General features: G+C 36.7%; 1 protein-coding gene across 1 annotated transcript in view; it reads right to left on the reverse strand.

Moving 5' to 3' along the window:
• The window catches only part of ERC2 (ELKS/RAB6-interacting/CAST family member 2), a 519869-nt gene extending 507461 nt beyond the window's left edge, over window positions 1–12408 (reverse strand). The window contains exon 1 of the mRNA XM_035558284.2: window positions 12237–12408. The gene's annotated coding sequence lies outside the window, so the exon portion shown is untranslated. The remainder of the gene's footprint in view (window positions 1–12236) is intronic.
• Between the last annotated feature and the right edge of the window lie 11809 nt (window positions 12409–24217).

Here is a 24217-nt window from a genome sequence, read left to right on the forward strand (position 1 = left end):
AGATATTCCCATGATAGAAAACATAACATGAGCAAATATTCACACTGCACTCAAGAAACACACTGATTGCTAAATGTAAATCATCTCAACTGTACAGAAATCATTCTTCCTAGTATTAACAGCACCCAAGCGTTTTTAAACAAAGGATAAAGAGGGGTGTGTTTTTGTTTGTTTTTTTTTTTTTTTGCTGTTACCAGGTTTGGTTTGGGTTGTTGGCTTTTCGTGTGTGTTTTCTTGCTTAGACAGGGGCATGCTATTCATCTCATAAGGTCAGTGTTCCTGTTTCCTTATCATGAGCCAATAAGCAGTATTTGAACATGGAGACACCTTCTGACTTTGCATCAATGTTGTTATCTCCCACGAGGACTGTTTACGCCATCCTCAAGGGCAGGCAAAGCAGGAGCAGAACAGATCACCAAAAGGCAGATCATGTAGACTAAAATATCCTGACAATTATGCTTAGAAAGCTCAGGCCCAATTTAGAGTTTCTGTCTCCCCTCTGGCCAGAGGCACCTGGTCAGCAGTAAGTTTGGATATTAGCCAAATACTTAATAGCTCTGTAGGACCACTCCCCAACGCTCACTTTCAGCCAAGAGCTCAAACATTTGTAATACTGATGAAAGCTTTAAGAGAGCCCTTCCCTTACAGCTATCCTCCCCAGATAATATACAGAGACAGCTAAGTGCAGAAGTTATCAGATATTTAATATACTCCGTGGCTTCCAAACTGTCTAAAACTGTTCAGTACTATAAAGCTCCCAAAATATAAAGTGAAAGCAACAAAACAGAAAAACTAAGAGATGATGCAGAAGATATATTCTCCACTAGAACTCATCTTCCTTACCTTACACTCTGAGACACCACCTAAGGAAGAAGATTCTCAGAAAAAATTCTGCTCCATAAATAAAAAGTCCTGGCAAAGAGTATGTGTGTGTGTATGCATATATATATTTATAAGAAATAATTATGTACATACTCTTAACAGAAAAACAGCATTGTACACAAAAGCCAGGATATGCAGGTGTATTTAAAGTAGTGATTGAGAGCCAGATATATTTCTGGCACATCTTTTTCATTTACCTTGGTATTTGTTTTAAAAAAGAATACTTTCTTTACGTTTTTTTTTTTGTCATCTGTGCTGCTTAAAAAAAAACAAACATCAACATGATGCAAACTATGTATGGAGAACCAAAAGCTCCTATACAGTATGCTTCCTTTATTCAATCTGAGCAGCACAGCATGTTTTCTTTTAATAAAGTAACAAAAAGATAATGAACAAAATGTTGGTTCATACGGGAATTACTACAAGCCCTACAGTGTTTTTATTAAAAAGGGCAATGTTTTTTTTTTTCTTTTTTGCTATTTTACCATTACCAGGCAAATCAAATGGCTTGTTTTTCCCCCCATTTTTTAACCACGAGAAAAAATCCCAACCAATTCTTCCTATTAGTCTACTATTCTGAGAACTTTGAAAAACAAAAGATACATGACGTTAAAAGCAGTATCATATTCATTTAGGTTCCTTTGAGTGCCCCAAGTCCAAATTTCTAAAGTAAATGCAAATTTTACTATAGTCTCCTGCAGTTGTTTTATATTTAATTGTCAATAAGCATTAATTTCACTACCTTTTTTTTTCTAGGTAGTTACACAACTAGTGCCTATGTAGTTGTGTACAAAGTTAGTTACAAAGTCTGTTTTGATCTTGCAAGTTGGTGATGTCCCTCAACTCCCACTGATGCTAAATGAAAGACTCGGCATTTATCACATCACAGCAATAGCTCATCACACCTACCTGGCTTTTGTTTCTATTTCACACTAAAGAAATTGTACAGGAAGAAAGAAATGGCTGCCAAATACACAAATACATGGAAAAACTGTCATGCAATCTAATGTTGTCAGGTGCAGCAACAGCAATTAACACTCATCATGCAATCAGAAAATGGAAACTGCAGCAATTGAAATATTTGCTCAAAATGCAGTATTAAAAATCTTGAGGAACAAGCAGTTCTGACTGAATTAGCAGGATTGTCAATTATATTACTCTTGAGTATAGTTAAGTGAAGAGTCAACAATACCTTTTCAATTCCCTTTCATAGGAGTTTCACAATTTTAAAGCAAGGCTGGTGTTCATTATAGGTACAACACTTTGCAATGCACCAGCTTCTCTCTATTACAATGTTAGAGACATTGCAACTGTTTTCAATCAAATTGAAAGATAAATATTAATTAGAAATGGGCTTTAAATATAAGTAATATTTAAACTTCAACTCACACCTGCATCACTTTGTAACTTTAAATTAGGCCGCCTCCTCGCTGGAACACTAATTCCTAACATTTTCTCTCTAACACTTCCACTCAAAGAAATCTTTCCTGCGACCCTGCATGTGCCAAAAACGCCTCCCTAGAGTTTCTAAAATGCTTAAGGGAAGATAGTATTTTAAGACTTTTTTTAATTGTGTCAAATACTAAAGACCTGAAGATAGGTCACAGTATTAAAAATAAAAAAGGCTTCTTCAGCCAAGCAATGTCAGAATGATCAGGGCTAATTTTCACTGGTTTGCCAGAGAACACGCTGTATCTTTATAAAAGCTAAAGGGCTATACATATCCACCAGTTCCTAGAGTCTGCACAGCAAGTTATCTCCCAGCTAAGACTATATATCACTATCCAAGTTTATTCTAATTCAATGGTCAATCAAAAGAAGCAAGAACGTTTGGCCTCATCCTTTGTTTAACATATTAAGCACTGAAATTAACAAAGCGTTGTTAAAAGTTTTGAATATAAAAGGCAAAAATGCTTGATTGAGTTTATCAAAGCACAGTCCTGACTTCAGTGTCAATGATTTGTTACCTGTCTGCTCTCTCTTCAGCTTCTACTGTTAAGCTCCTATTTTTGTTGGAAAAAAAAAAATCACAATTATTAAAAGAAAAACGTATGTTCCAGACCACTGGAAGCATCTTTACAGTTTGAGTCTTCTCAGCTTTCCTGCACCATAATGACATTCTCGGGATATACAGATACTTCTAAAGGTTAGGCAAGCATTTGTCTTTCAGAGAAAGAGTTCTTAACATTTTAGTGTGCAGATGTCTTCTGTGCTAGATTCTGTATCCTAGCTTATATTCACTGTGCCTTCCAAAGGCTCCTGCAAGTGTTTGTCACTTGCCTATTACTTCTACCTCACCTCTACTCTTACTTCTTTCTCCCTAACAAATCTCATTTATCAACGCAAGACTGCATTTACGAACTCAGGTCTTTTATGTGGGATTATTCTAAGGCATCTGGTTATCCAGACAAACAGTATTTTTAGTTTAGTGTCTACTAATTAACATAAAAGTTAGGTGTCTTAAAAAAAATAACTAAAATGGTCTCTTCCGGGGAAGAAAAAAAAACACATAAAAGCAGATATCATTTTTCAGAGTACCTTAAAAATCAGGCCTACTGACCAGCACAATTTTGCTTTATTTTTGCCAAAGTCTACCCAGCTTGAGTGACTATTTAACAGTTTACAGAAATATTATCTTTGTTATAGATTTAATTATCTATTACAATTGAGAAGTTAGAGCTTAAAAATAAGAACAATCTGAGACAGCATGAAAGTTTTGTAACAAAAACTAGAAGACCAGTCTTGTTCTATTATTTCTAAATAGAGAATGGCAAGAAATCCACCTTTTTTTTCCCTTCCTTTTAACCAATACATTAGCAGTTATACTTATTAAGGACAAAAAGACTAATTTTTAAACCTTCTTTAGCAGAGCACCTGTAACTTCAAGGACACAAGAAATGCAGATAAAGTTGGTTTTTTTTTTTAAGCAATACAACGTTTTTCATTATTAACATAGGTAAAGAATCAATTTGAGACTTATTTCAGCTCAAATTTCCATTTTTATAATTATGTTTAAAAAAAAGTAAAGAAAATAGTAGGGTAAGGGAAAAAAGTTTTAAGTCAGAAATAATGTATTTATATTATGACTTGAACAGCCAAGCTTTTTCTCAGCTGAAGTCTCATTTGCCTTGGAGCATCCAAAATGCAGCAAGTAGGTCAATTCACATTGCAACTTCATATTGCTAATTTACGCATTTCTGCTTTGTTTGTGAGCAAGGAAATTTGAAATGTTTGGGATATTCTTTGCTTTGTCAAGGGTTCTATCAAATGTGATGGAGGTAAGGGTATAATTTAAAAGTCAACTCTTCAAATTGTAGGCATGCTAATGACACCAAGTTGTGATTCTGACAGAAGTCTTTAATTTTTTTGTATAGTATTGTGCATTCAATTTTCTCATTCACATACTCTGGACTACTGGAGCCCACCGGGAGCATAAACAACACCTACTTATGAAGACAAGCATTACTGCAGATGTGTGCAACATTAGCTGATGTCATCATGCAAGAAAGGAAGATAGGCTAAGGATCATTACAAAGGTTTTGGAAGGAAGAACCAGTGTGGAGAGCTGCTGTCATGCTCTAGACCTTGTTCCAAGAGCTTGTAGAATTAAGGTGATGAAAAGTCCGTGTTTGATCTTCAAACGTGGTACAAATAACAGTTTCATTAAAGTTACACTTTTTTAAAAAAAAGTCTTAACATTTTTAATAAATGTGTTTATGTTAAAGATATTGCTTCAAGCCAAAAACTTTTGTAAATGCTAAGACATAAAGCATCGCCTATTATCTATCTTTCTCTTTGCTATACATGAGAGCAGATGAGGTTATAAGCAATTAACAACAAAAGACACAGAATGAACCACTAGAACAATGTCATGATATTAAATATTTCCTTACAAATTCCTTACAAAAGCAACAGGAAGAGTCACTTGGGATGGATCAGGAATATTAATAATGTCAAAATACACATTTAAAAAAAAGCAAAGTAACTAAGGCCACAATGGTAGAATACCCCAAAAACTTGTTAAGCATGGTCATGCAACAGCCAATATCTATATGTCAACACTCATACCAATACTCTTTGAAACATAAGGCCATTTATCTTTTAACATATGCATATATTAAACACATTAAAGGCAGCAATTAATTTGTTTTAGGAATAAAACCTAAGAACTAAAAATAATTTACAGAGAAATTGACTGAATTTATAATTAGACTTGCAGGTTTGTCTACTTTCATATCAGATATGTTTATTCATATTCTGTCATTTACGGTAATGTAGTAATTTTCATTTTAAGATGTATTTCAAACTCATGTCTTAGAAATAAGAGGTACTTCTACACAATGGATTCTTTTCTATTGAATTCACTAAGGCTACCCACCTGAATGTTATTAAACACAGGCTTACATGTTTACAGGATAAAGCTACATTTTTATTTTTTTGCTACAAAATTTCCTTTTTGAGAAGAAAAACAACCAAACAGCCATAGGATCAGCTAACAAGCCTACCTGCATAACTTCCTACATTTTCAACAAAATTGGATTAGATAAAACTCAATTCCTAAATATTGGGAGATACATAAGCTTTAGCACACAATGCTAATTATGCACTCAGCATTTTACATTTCTTGGATTCAAAAGTAGCAACATATATACGTAATTCAATTATAAATTAAAAAGCATACATTTGCACATTCAGCTTGCTTTGAAGTTAACAGAATTCAAAAACATGCTGAACTTGTTGCCTCTGTTCTCCTCGCTAAAATATAAGGGTTCACACATTTGAGAAACATGCCAAAAAAAAAAAAAAACTGGCTGTGCCTCAGCCACATCAGATCAAAGTCCTCCAAGGAGTGCAGGCTCTGCAGGTGATAGAGGTGATTTAGTAGGTTACCCCTCATTCAGCATAAAATCAGCACCCTGGAACTGTTAGAAGGCATTCCACTTCTGCAGCTTTCTTTATTTTTTCCCAGAAAATGCCAAAAGGAGTTCACCAACCACTTCTGGTTATCAGCAACTTCAGAGCATGACCCTATCTTCCACATTTGCACTGGCACTGAACCCATCTCAGTTGAGCATAACCATGCCAATTGACAAGTGCAAGTTAGAAGTCATTCCAGGCTTTTGATGTGAACATTTGACATTCATAACAGATGCTATCGTAACTGTTTTTCTTAAGGAAAAACAAATTGTCTAAGAAGATTTTAAATGAGGCCTGTGAAAAAGATATATAAATGAAAGCCAAGGTACACTGTCACTGCAAATACTTAGCCACCAAAAATCAGCACGCTTCACAAAGCAGAGCCTTCCTTCCAGAGAAGCGTCTGACAGTAACAGTTTCTTGCACTATTACTTGGCACTGGTCAACAAAAGGACATGGTAAAGCAAATTGTTCTCATTTGCCCGCTAATCTGAGTTGTTCAAAGAACAGAAGAACTCTATTTCAACGGCAATATATTTTGAGGAAAAGAATGCATTACAAAAAAAAAAAAAACGTTTAAGGAAAAGTTCACATTGCTACAGAAATAATACAAACTATAACATTTTATAAACAAATGAAGGATTCAGCCAGTGCACATACAGATGTAATGAAATATTCTTCTTAGCAGCTTACCTGTAAATTAGTTTTACTGACCATAAGAAGTGCTTAGTTAATGATACTGAAAACTGAAGCAGCAGCAGCACAACCTCTGACAGCATTCAACCCCTATTTGACAAGCAGGAATCTGTTTCTAGAAATTAGAGTACTATAGTCTCCAAGTTCATTTAATTTGCTATTTTTGTGATGACACAAGCCAAACAGATGCCAAACAGTGTAGCTGTGAGTCCAGACACAATAAACCTCCATTAGAAATTGGAATGAAATCACCAGAGTGTTCTCTTACCCTCTCAAAGTTGGTAGAATAGTATGGCCAATAAGGCAGCTTTCACTCCAAGCGGCCTGAACTATTTACTTGGTAGGAGGTTGTCCCACATTTTACCAATCATCTGTGCAATGTGTGATCTGTTGGACTAAATTTAGGAACAGCAGAAACTGTTGTTCTTATACTTCTTTCACATTCTTAGAAATACATTGCACGTTACACCCAGCTAGGCAGTCATTAGTCCAAGTTTGTATACGTTGCTTTCTCCAGTGACTTCCTCCCTCAAGTCCATGGTTATCCCAGTAACTACAGCATATCATTTTCATGTGTACCTGCATCCTTTATCTTTCTCTCAAGTTTCCACTCCCAGCATTTCTCAAACAATTTGTGATTTTTTTAAGTGATTTAATTCTAGATGTTTCTCATATTTTTCCCTACCAAAGTCATTTATTTCCCATTTATGTAGAATTTAGCTGCTAGATGCTACTTCTGCACTGGGACTTTACAAGGATAGGATAATGCATGCTAACACATGACATGCAGGGAGAAGCTTAAAAAAATGTTTATTTAAAGTGGGATTTTATTTGAAATCCTTTGCTCTTTAAAGAAGCCACACGTTAACTTGTCTGAAGCTTTATTTCCACTGAAGACCAGTCTGTAAAAATGAGTTTCTAAGCTAATTTCATGATAATCTAGAAAGCTGATGTCCCTTTTTAAAAATCTGATCCTAAAACTTCTCAGAAAAACGTAAGCCTTGCTGAACATCCAAATTATCAAAGTTTCCCTCACATCCAAACACAACTTGACATTCTGAAGTGTGCCTCAAATTCTTAGATGTATTGCAACTGCAATTCTCAAAAAAAGAAATCCTGACACCACAGATCTCTCATTATTCCTATTGTAAATTAAAGAGATCATAGTGGTATTCAGCTTTCTGAACATGTAAACTGTCCACCTCAAAGCCTACACTTATAATATCACGAAGGAATTCCAGGTTCCTGTGGACAAAAATGGTATGGCAGCAATGGAACATTATCCAGAGAAGTGCTAAGACACCTTTGCTATGGTTCTCTTCTTGGCCAGAGCTCAGCACCCAACAGACTGGAAGGGGAGGAGGTTGGTCTTCCTGATGGTTACAGCTACTCCCAAACAAAAGGTGGCTATTTAAGACATTCCAAATCAGAACATTTTAAAACTGCTATCACTAAACAAATCACAACAATTCCCTGAGATTAACAGCTAAGAAAGCAACACCAAAACTTAAATACTATGCTACCAGCATTAATTCATGAAAGACATTTACATTTTCCTTTAAAAATGAGCACTGGGTATCTATGCTCATAAGCTTTCTTGGCCCACACAAATAATCCACAACCATACACCAAGAAAATAAGAAAACTGACTTTTTTTTTTTTTTGGCGGAGGGGAAGATATATCACATCTTGCACATGAGAAGTGACAAACCATCCTAAATCTCTATTTCAAAATGATTTTTTTTAATATAAAAATAATTACACACAAAAAAAAAATTAAAAATCATATATTCTGAAAAAAGATTTAATTGATGCTTCTGCTGGTCTGCATTTGCATTTTTTCTCAGTTTCACACAGAAGAAAAAGCACAATCCAGTTCATTTAGAGAATTCCTTATGTTTACAGCTTATTTTTCCATTTCTCAGCTTTCCCTTGATCAACTATGATCCTTAAAAAAGGAAGATATAACCTCATTTTGTTTTAAAGTAATTCTTGCCCTTTTTCCTGGACTTCATAGGAAATAAGCTAGTATAGCTGTTGCAAAATAAGTTGAGAAAGCTTCATCATTGCTAAGACTACTCAAAATACACAACTTATATTGCAAAAATATTTTAAAGCAATCACAAACCTGAAGAAAATAAGTCGCAAATAAGCGGTCACATTACAAAATGTATTTCAGTACCATAGTAGTATTTCCAATGTGAATCTGAATAAGCATCTCCATATTATACCCCTGGCATCTTTCAAACTAAATTTAACTGAAAAGATAACAAATGCATCATACTGGATAAAAATATAGTAAACACCATAAGAGATACAGGTGGGAGAGCATATGTTGTCTTTGGAAGTCATACACTGGCTGGTTGCCTCACCCTCTTTGAGGGTGAAACAACCCACTCCTTAGTGTTAGTCATCCCTCAAAGGTCTATAAGGACCATCTTCCTAAAGCAAGAAAATCACTCTGAGCAATCTCTTACAAAAGCACACATGCCAAATAGCTCATTCTCTAAAAATCAGGTATATTCCACATTCTAAAATGGCTGAATGAGTTCACTCGAACTCAGTTTGCTACTAAGATTATTGGCTGTTCCCTTCCCACCTTTCTATAGCCCTCAGAAAATGCAAAAGATGGGGGGACTATGGGCACGAGTAAATATACCTCATGCTATTGTTCATCAGGATTTGACCCAGCATTTGTCTGTTAGTAGAGCTGAAGAAGAGCCCATAGATCAGAGAAGTGGCGAGACGGGTCTCCTCCAAATGGAGCTGAGACAGTATGTTAACTTAACAGTGAGTTCAAACACTACCCAGCAGAAGGTAAAAGAAGATCTATGCTCGGGAAGACCAAAGGGAAGGGCAATTTCTAAGGCAAGGAACTCAGTTTTCCTCAGTAGGAATGGAAAAGACAAAAAGATGCCTCAGCATGCCAACTTTGTCCTTCATTCTTGGAAGGAAGGGAAAACATTACAGTAGCTGAATCATCTACCTATTGGGACCAAAAAAAAAATGCATCTTATTTCAAGACAGAAGACACTTTCCATTCATAAACCCATCTTTATACTATACGAAAAAAGAAAAACAAAGACAATTAGAAAACCAAAGCACTTGATTTCAATGCTAGAGTAAGGAAAGAAAATAAAAGTATCATTGTCCACAGTCAGGAAGGCAGCCTACCAGCCCACTTACCCAACCACCTGAGCACAGTTAAAACAGGACCTACTCAAAGGTAACTGCAGCCAAGTCTCCTCCACACCTGTCACACTTTCCCCAACACACAAATAACCTTTCTGTCCTCAGCACTACCCTTCAAAGTTATTTATTCTAACTGTTTTTGCAGTCAGTACTTTTACCACCCACTCCCTCAGGAAAACAAAAAGCATTTGGGAGAGGACAACAGCAGCACAGCCTGCACCCTCACTTTCCCTCACTAGCATAATGTTACCTCATTCCCCTTGCAGTTGAAGTTTCAGCTCATGATGTTTATCTAAAGACTTAGTACTAAATGAGTTTAGTACGAAAAATAAACGTCAGTTCTTAACTGGAGTATCTTCCCCACTCTGAGGGCTCTTGCTGGAGATGGAGCACACAGCTTCTCCCACTAATCCTTCTGAAGAAGAAATGATGTTCCCTTTGCTTACAGGACTGAAAGTCACTCCTATGTTTTCCTCAGTTTCCTCTAGAAGAGAAATAGCTACCTCACCTTGACACCACTGAATAGTGTTTTATATAGGGCTTCCAAACTAAAATAACGGTAATAGAAAGATTTCTCTAAAGCACTGAAGAGATTTGGAAAGACTACACACATCTTAGCACAGTCACTTCACAGGAAGCCAAGGTTTACAAGTTCCTCACACCAAGAATAACAAACCTTTCACCACATACGCATATTCCTTAAGAGAACCGTAGGCACTTACCATTACACGCTCCCCGCGTGCAAAAACAGATCCTAAAAAAGCCTCTTTTCTCCTTCAGACACAGAGAACTAAGAAATCAGGACAAGCATCGCTCAAGCGGATGAGACCGTGAGGGAATGGGAGCTACAAAAGCCTTCGCTCTTCCCCTGGGCAGGCGAAGGAAACCCCAGCTCGCTAGGGGAGCTGCCTGGCCCCGCGAAACGACCGCAGCGGTGCGGCGCTGAGGGGAGCGGGCGCCGTGAGGGGAGCGGGCGCGCGGCAACCGCCCGGCCTCCGCCCTCTGGAAGGGGCGCTGCCTGCAGCCCCACTTGGGGTGCTAGGGCTAGCCGAGCCCGCCCTTCTCCTCCTCCTCCTCTTCCTCTTTCTCGCAGGCGGCTGGCAAGGCAGTGAGGGTCGTTCCGCACCAAGGTAGACAGAGGGAGCCTCTCCCCCGGCAGCGAGATCGCTACAGGGGTGCGTTGGAGGCGGGCGGGGCGCGGCGCGGCGCTGTCACAGCTAGGAAGGTGGCCGGGCTCCTTCCCTCCCTCGCTCTCTCCCCTGCCTGCCTGCCTGACAGGAGGGGAGCCCAGCGGCGTTCCTGTGCCCCTCGGGCTGCGGGAGGGCTCCCCCTCGGCAGGGGATGGAGGCAGCGCCCAGCCCCCGAGGCGGGAGCAGCACGGCCGCTGCCGTCAGGGCAGGGCGGCAGGAGGCCGGTGGGGCTGGGCCGAGGCGGAAGGGATATTTGCCGTCCTCGATGTCGCCACAGGGAAGGCAAGTGGCAGCGGAGAGGCAACGGAACGGAGGGTGGGAACCTTCCCCGCCTTTGGAAGGAGGGAGCGGGAGAAGGGCCTGAAGGGGCCGGGGTGTGAGGCGGCCTCCCTGCGTATACACACGGCGGATATGAGGGGGAGAAAAAAACCACCCAAACAAACAAACAAACAGTTAAGTGAAACCCCTGATTTAAAAAGCCAGCCAGCAAACTAACCCTGACAAGTGGGCTTTTCCCTCCTCTTCGCTGCACTTATTGGCCGTGCTTATTTGCAGCGAGCTTATGTCTGCCAATGCAAGTGGCCGGCTGCAGTGTCCATCAAGGGGAAAATGATCAGTTCGCCGCTAAGGGAGTACATTCCCATCCATTATCACAGGGCTTAGCAGGTAGCTGCCTAGAAATCAATCACACACTAATAAAAATATATATTATTTCTCCACCGTATTACTAAATAGCGCTCTCAGCAAGATATAGATGCGTCCTTGATGAATGTATGCATGGATTTTGTCATTTGCATCGCTCTTGTCCTACCTAAAATGATCTTTAAAAATAAAAATCACACAGCATCCTAAATGAGCAAACGCAGTAAGTATTCATTAATTATATAACTAAAAAATACTATCCTGCTAATTTCTGGTTTCCCTTCGCGAGACACTAAAAGGGAACAGAAATATCTTTTTTCCTAACAATTTTTAAAACACCAAGCATTATCCAGTTTCTAGATATAAAGCAAAGAATTTCTGAAGCTCATCAATTATATTCTAGAAGAGTTTAACAACGATAATAATATTTTTAAACATTGGGCACAGAAAATGGGACTCCTATGGCTGCTTTAAGGAGAAATTACAAGAAAGGTTTCTGGCTGACGATTCTGTAGGGAGAGGCACTCTTACCAGGAGATGTGGACTTGGTCCCATTTATTATGGTGTATTTCTAAGGCAATATAAAATGCCTCTTCTGCGATTTCATTTCCAGTTTCAACCATCAGACAGTTGTAGAAAGCAATATACAGCAAATTCCTTAATCACAACAGATTCACAGCAGTGCATGATAGCCATATTCTCGTTTAAGCCTCTCACCTTTCAAATCATTGCATCTGTCTTTCGTCCTCACATGGATTTTACAACATCACGTTGAGCTGACATCTCGTTTGCTGGGAGGAAGGAGGCAGCAGTAGAGCCGGAGAAGCCGAACGCCTACGAGGCAAGGAAGAGAGGGAACCTGCTGCAGTCGGGGGAGGCTTGTGCGCTCCTGTCCCTAGTCTTTCTGTCCCTCGGCGAGTCTCCCTGTCAGCTGCGAGCCTGGCTGCCTGGTTTGCTAGTCCCTGACTCAACATTCCCAGCATTCCCGAGGAGCTGGGGCTTCAGCAGCGCCGAGCAGCCTGCCACCGGGGGCAGCAGCAAGCTCCGCCAGCAGCCGGGGCTGTGCCAGCGGCAGCTCACGTACTGCAAGCCCGTGGCTTTCTCCGGGGATTTGTCCCTGCCCATTCACTGCACACCCTTGGGTTCCAGTCCGCACCCTGTAGATGTCTGAAAGTGTGTTATTCATTGTGAAACAGCCTAAAAATACACCGGTGTCTGCGTAAAGCTGCAGAGGAAAAAATGCTTTCTTCTTCACCGAAGGCTGGAAATACTCAAAGCCAGGTGCCTCAGAACATGGTATCTAAAATCCATTATACGTAGACAGATATGAAAAACCTGAATCCGTATTTTGGCTTATGTCTGAAAGTAATTAAGACATCCATTATAATTTCTGTTAAAAAATCCATTAAAAAAAAAAAACGCACAGATTAGCTGCTATATGAAGCTTGAAAGTTTTTTCATCAGAAAACTGCAAACTGCATTAAAATTACTCCTGACATTTTTAGTTTTGTATTAAGAAGAGTGAGGGAAACCTTTGTAAAATCATCACTGTCTTCTTGGTGTAAGAATTTTTTTTCCCTCTTCTATTTCTCCTTCTCCATATTGTATTTTCTATGGGTTTAACTGGTCTTGATACCATTATAATCGATCAGCCTCAGTCCTTAGTTCCAATATAGCTTCATATCTTACTCTACACAGAATTTCACAATTATATTTTATCTGCCTTTTCTTAACCTCACTGCTGTGACACTTTTTAAGGAGCACTGCAAATCCATGGTTATCTTACTGTAATCTGTATCTTACTCTCTTGCCTACATATGGACCTATAGGCGCATTAAAGAGAACATTAGTGAGAAGAACAGCTTATGTGGAATTTCAGTTAAAAACTGTGACAAATGCAGTTGATTTCAACTGATCGTATTTCAAACTAAGAATCACTTCATTGCTGTATTTGCATTATCCAAAACTAGCTTAAATACTTCACCATCATGAATATTTATTCAAAGATGCAACTGTTCAAAACAATGCTAGAATCCAAATCACGGTAAAAATATAGTAGCTTTTAAATTTAATTTTATTTTATTACAATATGAAGCACGTATTTTTTGTGAGCTCAGAGTACTGGGGCAAACTAAAATACAAACTTCAGTTGCTTTTCAAAGCCACCTATTTACTTGAAGAAATTTCTGCTAAAATAGTTACAAAAACATGGACAGAAACGATGGACAGAGAGAAACAGTTCTGGAGATACTTGACAAGAAGGGACATGGTTCTGTATACAAATAATTTCACTTGGTCTAAAAAGCAAACAGGAGGTACTCTTTTGTGCTCTTGAAGAGCTAGCAAGTCTGCAGCTGTAAGAAAACGGATAAACGCTATAAAATATGGGCCACCGCACTGAACGCTTCACAGCACAAGTATCTGTTTTCAAAATCCATTGCTTAATTTGGATTTGGTGTGTGATAAGAATATCTTACAGAGCTGTCTCTGTATTGCTAATACCAATTCTGTCTCGGTCCTGTAATGATGACAGGACTTTTGTTAGAAGTAGTGTCAGCTGCTGACAGTTATTTAAACAATATATCACCCCATCACTGTGTATATGAAAAGACAAGAACATCAGGTTCTGCTTTATCTTTTTGTGACTCATCACTAGCAAAGGCTATGGGCCTTGTGATAGCCTGCAAGAGCCAGGATAATTCTAACAAAAGACCAGTAGCTTAAGATTCCCCTTTCCAAGGACTAATCATTGTGGGAAGATACCACAGAGCTACCATAAGGTCGCAACAATATTGCAATGAATTAGGCTTGCTATCATTCAATAAAGTTAGTAGTGGAATTAATTATAGACTGTCTTGGAGCAGTAGACCATCTGTAGGGAGACTGGTAGTATTACTAATGCCAAAGAACAGAATATACCCAGTACGGACAAGACCACTTGGTGAAGAGCTTAGCAAAATATATATATATATATATAAATGTATATATTGCATATATATATATATATATATGTATTTTGCTAAATTATATTAGAAGGGAGTTGATGGAAAAATGTGCAGTTCAAGTAAAAGAGGGGACAACAGAATTTTACAGCTGTTCTATTTGTTATATTAGTAGTCTGAACATCCATGCAAACAACTTAACAGTCATTTAATCCGAACCCTTCCATGATATTAAAACCTTACACTCCAGACGATACTAGAATCCCAACCCAAATGGCAGAGTAATAACAATAGTATACGCTTAAAACAGACTTCTTTACAGCTGATGAAAGTTCTCATTTCAATTTAATCACAGGAACATCTGTGTTGTCTTTGGTGTCAACACAGGCAGGTGGGTGCCATTGAGCATAAAAAGAAGCTAAATCTTGTGAATTAAAGAGCACTTTATTATTATTATTATTATTACAGGTTCTCATGTACTGACTAATAGACATACTTTTTAGCCACCTGTTACAGAGAAGCATTCTTGTAAAGTTTAATATCTAAACTTTATATATTTATATATAAATGTCATGTGATGCTATACCTAAGGTTTACACTTTTCAACAGTTTCTACCTTCAGATACATTTTTGGCTACCCTATTTTTGTTTGTTTTCTGAAAAGTTTTCTGCCTTAAAAACAGCATATTGTGCTATTTACGTCAGGATCTATGGAAAGCCCACTGAAATTAATGACAATTTTTATTTTTTTTTAATTAAAGAAGAGTAAGTTAGGCCTTAAATAAAGCACATATGAAATATGGATTTTGAAGTTTGCTATTTTCCTTGGCCTATGCTGAGCCTATACTGATTTGGGAAACAGGAAAGTGTAAAACATACTCTAATTTTTCTGTTTAGTTACTTCAAATATAAGTCATTCAAAATAATATTAGAAAACATATAAATGTTACAGGTTGACTTCCATTCCAGGGCCTCTCTTCATCCTTCCCAGCTCTCTTCTCTTCTTACCTGCGTTTATAATGCTTCAGCAGCAGCTACATCTCCCTTTAATAGTTTGGTGAAAATGTATGCTGTTTAGCGCTTCATTTTCTAAAAACAGAAATGCAAACAGAAATGGAGCTCAGTCACTACTGCTGCGTAGTTGTCAGCAAGTAACAACAGGCATGTGCTTTAAAAATTGAGGAAAATGCATTTCAGCTTTATTCCATTGAGCCTGGCCCTGATGTATTCATCTGTGCTTCCCTAGTGGTAGAGTTGCTTTCAGCCTTCATTTAATATTACAGAAGCCAAGTTAAGAGCATAATATAACATTCTAGTTCTTTAACTGAAAATTAAAAGTTAGAAAAGAATTGGAAAAACAATTCTGACCTTATATTAATGTATGAGTAACTGAATTACATTCTCACAAAAAAAAAAGTGCAGCAGGAGTAGAACCAACACAAAGACATTAAAATGATTAGAAGCATGCAAGCTTTTGAAGCAGAAATACTAGATGTCAAAGGGTCAACCCTTGTGTTTTGATGGTAAAAAATAGAAATACATAAGGTTGTATTAGACTACATTAGACTAGAAGAGGAAACAGTAATTCTACTTACCCTATATCACATTACAGAGCAAATAAATGAGAAAATAATCTGTTGATAAGATTTAACTGTTTATTGCATTCACGAGAAACTATTCAAGTTATAAACACGTAGTACTATTGTCACAGTATTATTGCAACATATTACCAAAATATGCTCTTTAAATAATATTCATTGAAAAGGATCTAAGTGATATACTTATTTTGATGAAAATAAAATAAGTCACGAGGGATGTTGGTCCTCTTTATTCATATTAATAGCTGATTCCCCACTTTTTTATTTTTACCTTTGTAGAATTACTCTCATAATGTAGAATTACTCTCATAATTTCCCAACTGGTAAGATCATGAGAGAAGAAAATTAATAGAACTGTGCAAGAAAACTACTTTCACTTGGAGTATACTGATATCTCTAGAAGAAAAGAAACATAAAATCTGCACTTCTATTTACACCGAAGGTTACAGAACAGATGCTGCATTTACCCTGATGTGGTGATCAGACTTGGGGCAAGCACCTGACCAGCCATTGTGTCCCTCCCCACTACCTGCACACACACACAAAAAGAAAAAAAAACTAAAAAAGCTTTTCTCTTGATTTCAGGGTGAGGTCATCTTAGCCTAGTCCATGGAGGTGTAGCACTTGTTAGCCAATAGTGTGTAGGACTGCTCTGTTCTTTATCAGTTCAGATATCCACCTACAGATATCTGCCAAATTGACTCATGGTTTCCACCAATTGTTATTTTCTTTCTTTACTTTCCTCATGACAGATCACCAATCAAAGTCTGCTGTCTTGGTTTTCTAAATCATTAGTATAATTTATTTCTGTCTAACAGTGACACATGCTTTAGAGAGAATGGAAGAATTACTTGGATATACGTGAAAGCAAGCATAACAAGCTATTGTGGAATTCATTGTAATGTATTATTATGAAAACCAAACGAGGAAAGTATATTCTTTTTGGCAATTGCATAATATAAGCAATTTATTATGTACTACACTGCTAATCTATTCAGGATAGAAATATATCCACTCCAGCATGTGCTGTTAATTTCATTGTTGCAAAAGAGCAAAAATAGTAGAATTCTTTTATTGTAAAAATACCCAGTTCTCACAAGTCCTTCAGCTGCTGCATCTCAAAATAGGGATATTAATAGGCTTTTACACCAACTGTACTTTATGTTTCAGAGACCTAAAAATGCTTCTTAGAAAAATTCAAACTCAAGTGGTATCTTCACTGGTATCTAGTAAATCTAGTTTCAAACACCTGAATTAGATTTAATATTTTAAGATGAAAAAATTTTATCAATGGCCCTTTATTTACTTGTGTGGATCTGTTTTCTGGAAACACAATACTACAACGTTATTGTACATGTGGTGTACTCAGGGACTATACTAGAGCTGTTGCTAAATGAGAACTGATTAGTAAACTCAAAGATCCTTTTTTTTTTTTATCAGTTTAGATTATTTAGATCTAAAGTCCAACTGATTTTTCAGCAAGGCTTAAGGTTTTAAGTCTGCTTTATTCCTGAAAAGTAAGCCTAGATATTTTACTTACAAGCATCAGCACCCTTCATCACACTTGAAGTCAATTGAAGATCTCCTTCCCTACATATGATCTTGACCACTACAGTGAAGTTGGGAGGTACAAACAAAATCAGAACTGTAGGACTGTTTACCCCCAGCACACCATCTTTTCTCAGCAGATATACCAGGACTGTTGTTCAATAAGAGATCCTTTTAGTGGCAAGATCATCCTCTCCAGTTTTAAAGAGCTGGGTACTGAAGCCTGAGTCACTGCAGGGAAAAAAAAAAAAAAAAAAAAGATACTTGACTCTAGCTGAAGTATCATTTTCTTTTCCTGCTTTCATGTTTCATGTTAGGAAATATGTTATGCCATCCCAATGTTTTAAAATTTATTTTTATCTTTATTTTTAGTACACAGAGTTATACTCTGTAAGATACCATCTAGAGAACACAAGATTGTTAGATTTCTATCAGTCCTCCATTTCAGTAACTGGACAGTTGTGATAAACTCTAGTTTTCATTGAAGAAGTCTAAACTTCACTGTCCAATTTTCTTACTGTTTTAGTGATAACTTACAAAGGGATCCTGTAACCTTTTGGATTTCACTTTTGCCATTGAGATTCTTGTCAGTGCTGTAACATAGAAAAGCTAAGAGTCCATGCCATTCTGACTACTGCATTTATATTCTGGTCTTTCAAAAATTAAAGGAAGTTAAATACAGGATCAAAAGTATCATTTGTGTTGCTATAATTAAATATCTATCTCTATTTCTATGACAATCATCTATTACCCTGACTTCATGAAGTATCAGGACTTCTCCCACATTCGGTTAAAATATGGCCACTATTTGAGGATCTAACTTCAGGTGATTATGTACAGTTATTCTACAAATTCTAGAACTAAAAAGATAATGGTCTTTTTCTTATTTATTATTTCTCATTTAAACAATTTACAACCAGCCCTGTAAGCTACATGTGTGCTAGAACATTTAATTAAATTTATCTAGAGACGCTCTCTGGCAGAGTAAATGTCTTAGAATGGTTTGGATTCATGTTGATAGACTCTCTTAGCTCCCAAAAATAGGGCGCTCCCATGTAGATTGCCTATTGGGAACACACTCTAACCTGTGCCAACTTCCAAAACATGCCTGAGAACTGAGAGAAAGGGCATGTCAAAAACATGATAGGTGCTGTTTTTACAGTTTAACAGTACAGACAAGGAAGATCCAGTGCCAAGAAGTACTTCCTGAGCCCGTTTAATTTATTAGTGTAACTGTAAGTGAAATCTAGTTTATTCTAAAAGCATTCTTTTCCTCTTTCTTCAGAAGCATCTAATGAATAAATCCTCCTTAGAACCTGAAGCATGCTTTAAAAAAACACTAATATTGATGATTTCAGATGAAGCATTTCCTTAGTTTAAGGGAAGCATTTAGATACAGGGATTTACTCAGTTTTCTGTGGTTTTGCATTCCTCCCCTAGGAGTTTCTGGTTCCTTAATTGCTCCAATCTCACTTTTACATGCCATTCCACTTATTTAGTTTGTTGGTCTTTCTGACTGAGAGCAAATTTGTGACTTCTGCAATGGAAATATGACCATATTTTGTAATAGAAGAATTGGTATATATAACAATAATGAAGGTCTACATTAAATTGAATTTATTATTACTTTTGTATTTCTTTACTAAGCTATATATTGAAGTGATAAAACATGATATGCTTTGTTTACATATTATTACAGAATATTATAGAGATGTTTTTAAAAGCTGTTTGTTGTCATACATACCAATATAAAGATCACATAACAACACAGCCTGGAGAGAATCACTGCCTTTCTTAGGTTACATACAAACTCAAGTAAACCAATGCCCAGCTGTTCCATGGTATTGCTTTGGTTAAGTGTTCGGTGCAACTCCTTTTATGTAGTTACAGTGCACATATTAGCATAGTGCTAATAAGGATTAAAATCACAATTTGTGTTTGAAAAGAAAAAAAAAAAAGACAGCAAGCACTCACAAATTAAAATATAGAGGGAGAAATATTATCTAATTGTCAACCTGACATTAGATAACATTCCCTTACAAACAGGTACAAAATGGCAGCTTCTGTACAGGAATTCCTCTTAGTCAGTCTGGCACATCTATTTCTAGTGGATTGTAAATCTAAGCATATGCATTTTGTGAGCATGAATATATCTGAGGTGTGACTGTGCAATGAAGGAAAACAGTTCTTGCAAATTCAAGGAATCGTTTTTGTCAGTGGTGTTGTCACTCAATAAACCATTGTTCAGAGGGGAAAATAATCTCTGCATGTGACTATACCTAATCTCCATTGCCGACTTTGTGGACGTTTTCATTGTTTAATTGACTTTGCTGGGGAGAATCAATTAAAAAGCTCAAGAAAAAAAAAAAAAAGGAAAGGAAAGGAAAAAAATCAAACTTCAAAGCTTAGTGGAAATCACTAATTTTAATTCTTCTAACCAATTACCAATTCTCATTATGTATGAAATACACAATAGTAACTTTAATTTCCATATTATTTTTCTTCGTTATATTTAGACTTAATCTTAGGAAGAAAACTTATACAAAGCTGCTGAAAAGTGGCAGAAACCTCAAAACATGGGGAGCAAAAAATGAAGCCTATAAACACCTGTTATGCTGTCATTCTCCCAATTTTGAGAAGAAAGAAACATATATGTTCCTGTCAATCTGTTAGCATTGAATAGCACAGTATTCTTACAGATGTAAAAAAAAAAAAAAAAAAAAAGGCAGAAGAGAAAACCATTATCAATGGTGAAACCACAAAGCAATGTCGAGGAGTAGATTCAGAACTAGAAAAAACAGGTTGATAGAAACAAATAGAAGTACAGGTACAAACTCTCTAGTGAAAATACTAGCTAGAGGAAAAAATATCTGTGCAAAATTTCTGTAAATTTATTAGCCACAGAGAGACGTAAACAGAAAACCTCAAAAACAAAGCTTAATTCCATTGTATTAAAACAATTTCTTGTTCCTTCAGGATATAAAACTATAAACTATAAATCAAAAGGTTTTTCATGGTGGGTCAAGGGAGTAGTTTGCCATGCAGTACTGAATTTATTCAGGAATCTTCAGGGCAATTGGAAAGCAAATATATATAGCAAAAAGCAGACAGGCAAACCATATGTTACAGCAGCAGCTATGATAAAGGAAAGGATATATGCATTAATCGCTCAATCGCTGAAATATCGCTCAATTAAAAAGATTTTTATAAGCCATGAAAAATTAGGCTACAATACGGAGCATGGCTTCTTGATCCCTGCATAGACTGTGCTACTAGTCTTGTATGACAACAGTATATGACCATCTTTAAAATAAATGGAGGAAACAGAGAAATACTGGGATAAAACAGGAGGCAGTAGCAAAAACAGCGGTCTTTTTAATAACATTTCCCTGCTCCTTATTTAAATGTACCTTGGATTTTCCAAAATATGTTTTTCTTCCCTGCATTTCCTTTTTTTGACACCTTGACCAGGCAGCTGTGGAGAGTAGTATGTCTGAAAATGAGCAGAAATATTTTAGAGCTACAGCAATTGGCATAAGAAAAGGGATTGCCTCTCTGCACAAACCTTATCTCACTGGAAATATTTGCCTGTTTTCTTTCATGCTGCTAATGGGATTCATGTTTTTGGTATTTAAGTGGAGTTGCAGTTTTAGGAACCTAAATAGCTCTACAGCCTGTACTTGACAGACAGAAGGGTTAATTTCAAAATAAAGGAATCTGAGCAAACTTACTTTGATGTATGTAAAGAGGGAAAAAGATGGGAATGCACAGAAAACAAAGTATTCTGGATGTTGACAAATATTTAATTTATAATAGTTATGATATTTGCAACAGAAATACTTGGTATCTAAAAGTAAAAACAGTGTCACTATGTTTTTGCAAACAAAGAACTATAAAACAAATTAAGCGCTTCATTCTAGAGACTTCTTTAGTGATCTTTTCCTAAATTTATATAATTTATCATGACTACTTTTTCCAAAAAGACTCAAACACTAGCAATAAGTAGATATGAATAGACAGAAAAGGCTTTTGAAGTTAGTAAGCCAAACAGAAAATGATCTATCATAGCTGTACTAAATTCAGTGGAATTTATTAATGAATGAACCTCTGGTCTAGTGAGGCTTGTTTGAGGAAATTTTGATATGTGATATTAACACAGCATAATAGAATACTTATTATGGCCATCCCCCCATTGGTCATTTTATAGCTAACAGATATTTAGGGGGTCACTTTCTGTCTTTTCTCTCTCTCTCTTTTTTTTCTTCTCTCTTTTTTTTTTTTCTTGAAAAGCATTAAAAATGGCTTTGACTAAAATTTCTTGGAAGCCAAAGTTGTGTCATTTCTCTTCTCCTTTAAAACGAGCATGCACAAAGATATAGCGCAGTCATATAAAAATACAAAAGAGGTGGTAGTTTTAGAACTGTGTAGCTTGCTTGAGTGTATCAGTGTTTTTGAAATGTCTCTAGTTCTGTCAGATTATGAAAAATGGTCAGAAAAGCTGGTAAAATATTTCAATCTTTCAATGATACCAAAAGATAACAGTGTATTTAATCAGTTCACTTTTCATTCATCTGAATTGAAACGGTATTTTCCAGACCCACTGGAAAAAAGAAAATTCTTACCTGGTGATACTGTATCATGTCTGCCATGTCAGGAGCTTAACTGTTTCTTCAGACAGCACTTGTGGATTCAGAGGTTAAAATGATTCCTTCATAGCTCTTTTTTGTGTAGCAAAAAAGTGGTCATTTGTATGCATGGTAAAGAGTCTTGTTTGTATTAATACTTGCTAGCAAGAGCTACTTTGTTTTTTTGATTTTGATCCTTTCCATTTCTCTTCTCTGCACTGGGAGTGACATTTCAAGAGATATTCTTTCAAAGGAGAGCAAATCTGCTTTGAATACCATGTACTACATTTATAGGAGTTCTTCTTCCATTTAGACGCTCAAATAAGAACAAGGTTTTTGAGGTTAGCAGCATACTGACTGTTCTGAATTTATGGCTCTAGTTGTAGAAAACCTGATCCTTTTGATAGGATTCTGTAAGCTGCGTTCAGGTAACACACTGTGCACTTAGTGAAATTTAATACCAGAATTTGGCTATATAGACAAAGAAAATTAAACCTTCTATGATCCTTGGAGTTTCATAAAGATTTTCAATTTTTTATACACATTTTTTTCAGTACCACTGGAATGATGAAATACTGTAATTGAATCCTATGATTTAATTAATCCAAATACTTTGCATAAGCACTTGACTAAAGTAGATGATGATGTATATCAGACATAAGGCTTTCCAACTCCATTTCCAAATTCTCTTTCAGAAGGTCACACATATGGCCTTTAGTGTTACTGTTACCTAAATTACACTCAGATTAGAACACTTCAAATTCAGTGTTACACTAGATCTGAATGTAGGCAAAACTAGTTTTATATGAAAAACTATAGCATTTATAAACTTGATCTTAATCCCTGGATAAGAATTCATGCTAAATAGTAATTCCAGATAGTGGTAAGCTACAAGAGGATGCAACATATTGAAAGAAAAGGTTTGTTTCTTCTTCCCAACTTTGTTTTCCACAGAAAACAAAGCAATTATTGAAAAGATGTCAAACTGTTGAGTTAAATGGCTCTTTACTTCTGTGGTTTTGTTACAGAGCAGTGATCCGCACTGTAGTATAAGGAATAGAAGAGGAGAAAGAGGATCAGGCTTAAAAAGGATTTAGTTTGGCATGGCAGCAGGTACTCAGGAATGTAAGGTGAGTTCAGGTTGTTTACACATAAAAACACTAGATCTTCAAGACCTCTAATTTTGACTGTTTAGCACACTCATTATTGAACTTTCTTTCCATAAGCCTACTAATACAAAAAGTAAGCAAAAATGTTCATTGGCAGATATTCTTGTTTTAGTCTAACTTTCAGGGCTCCTACCTGTATTCTATTTTTTACGAGTTCTTTGTAAAGCAGGACTTCAGGGTATCCAAAGGCTATGAATCTCTTTCAGGTCCTTCTCAAACACTGCTCCCATCTTTTTATACAGATAAACCACTCTGGTTGCACTAGAGTACAGATTTTCCTTTTGTTGTCAAGCTACGTTCTTTACTCTAGAGTAGACATTTTTTGAGGTGCTGTTTTTGTTGTTGTTGTTGTTGTTTTCTCTCAAGAAGCTGCAGGTTGTTGATTTTTTATAGTCTTCTTCCTCCTCACAATTCATTTGATAAATACAATGCAGCAGCAACAGCAGCCATGGAACTGAATGATGCTATTTGTCAGTTACCTCCTGGTGCAATTAAGCCAGCAGGAGTATAGAAGCATAAAAGAATGCCTTTAAAAGAAGAGTAATTTTCTTAAATATTGAGAAGTGATTCTCTTAAGATAATACTTGCAATCAGCACCCAGCATGCACAACAGCCACATTCTGGAAGACAAAATTGGCTGCTTCAAAAAGTTCAGCATAAAGCAGACGGTTGGAGTACTGCAGTTCTCCTACACTAAGTTATTAAAAGACAAATTACTTATGCTACTGAAGCTCAAACTGAGGTGTTCCAAAATCAAATAGTTCTTTTATAGAACAGAAAATAGTGAAGACCTGCATGTTGCTATTTGAAATTTAA

The sequence above is a fragment of the Cygnus atratus genome, chromosome 10 (assembly GCF_013377495.2).
Source record: "Cygnus atratus isolate AKBS03 ecotype Queensland, Australia chromosome 10, CAtr_DNAZoo_HiC_assembly, whole genome shotgun sequence".
NCBI lineage: Eukaryota > Metazoa > Chordata > Aves > Anseriformes > Anatidae > Cygnus > Cygnus atratus.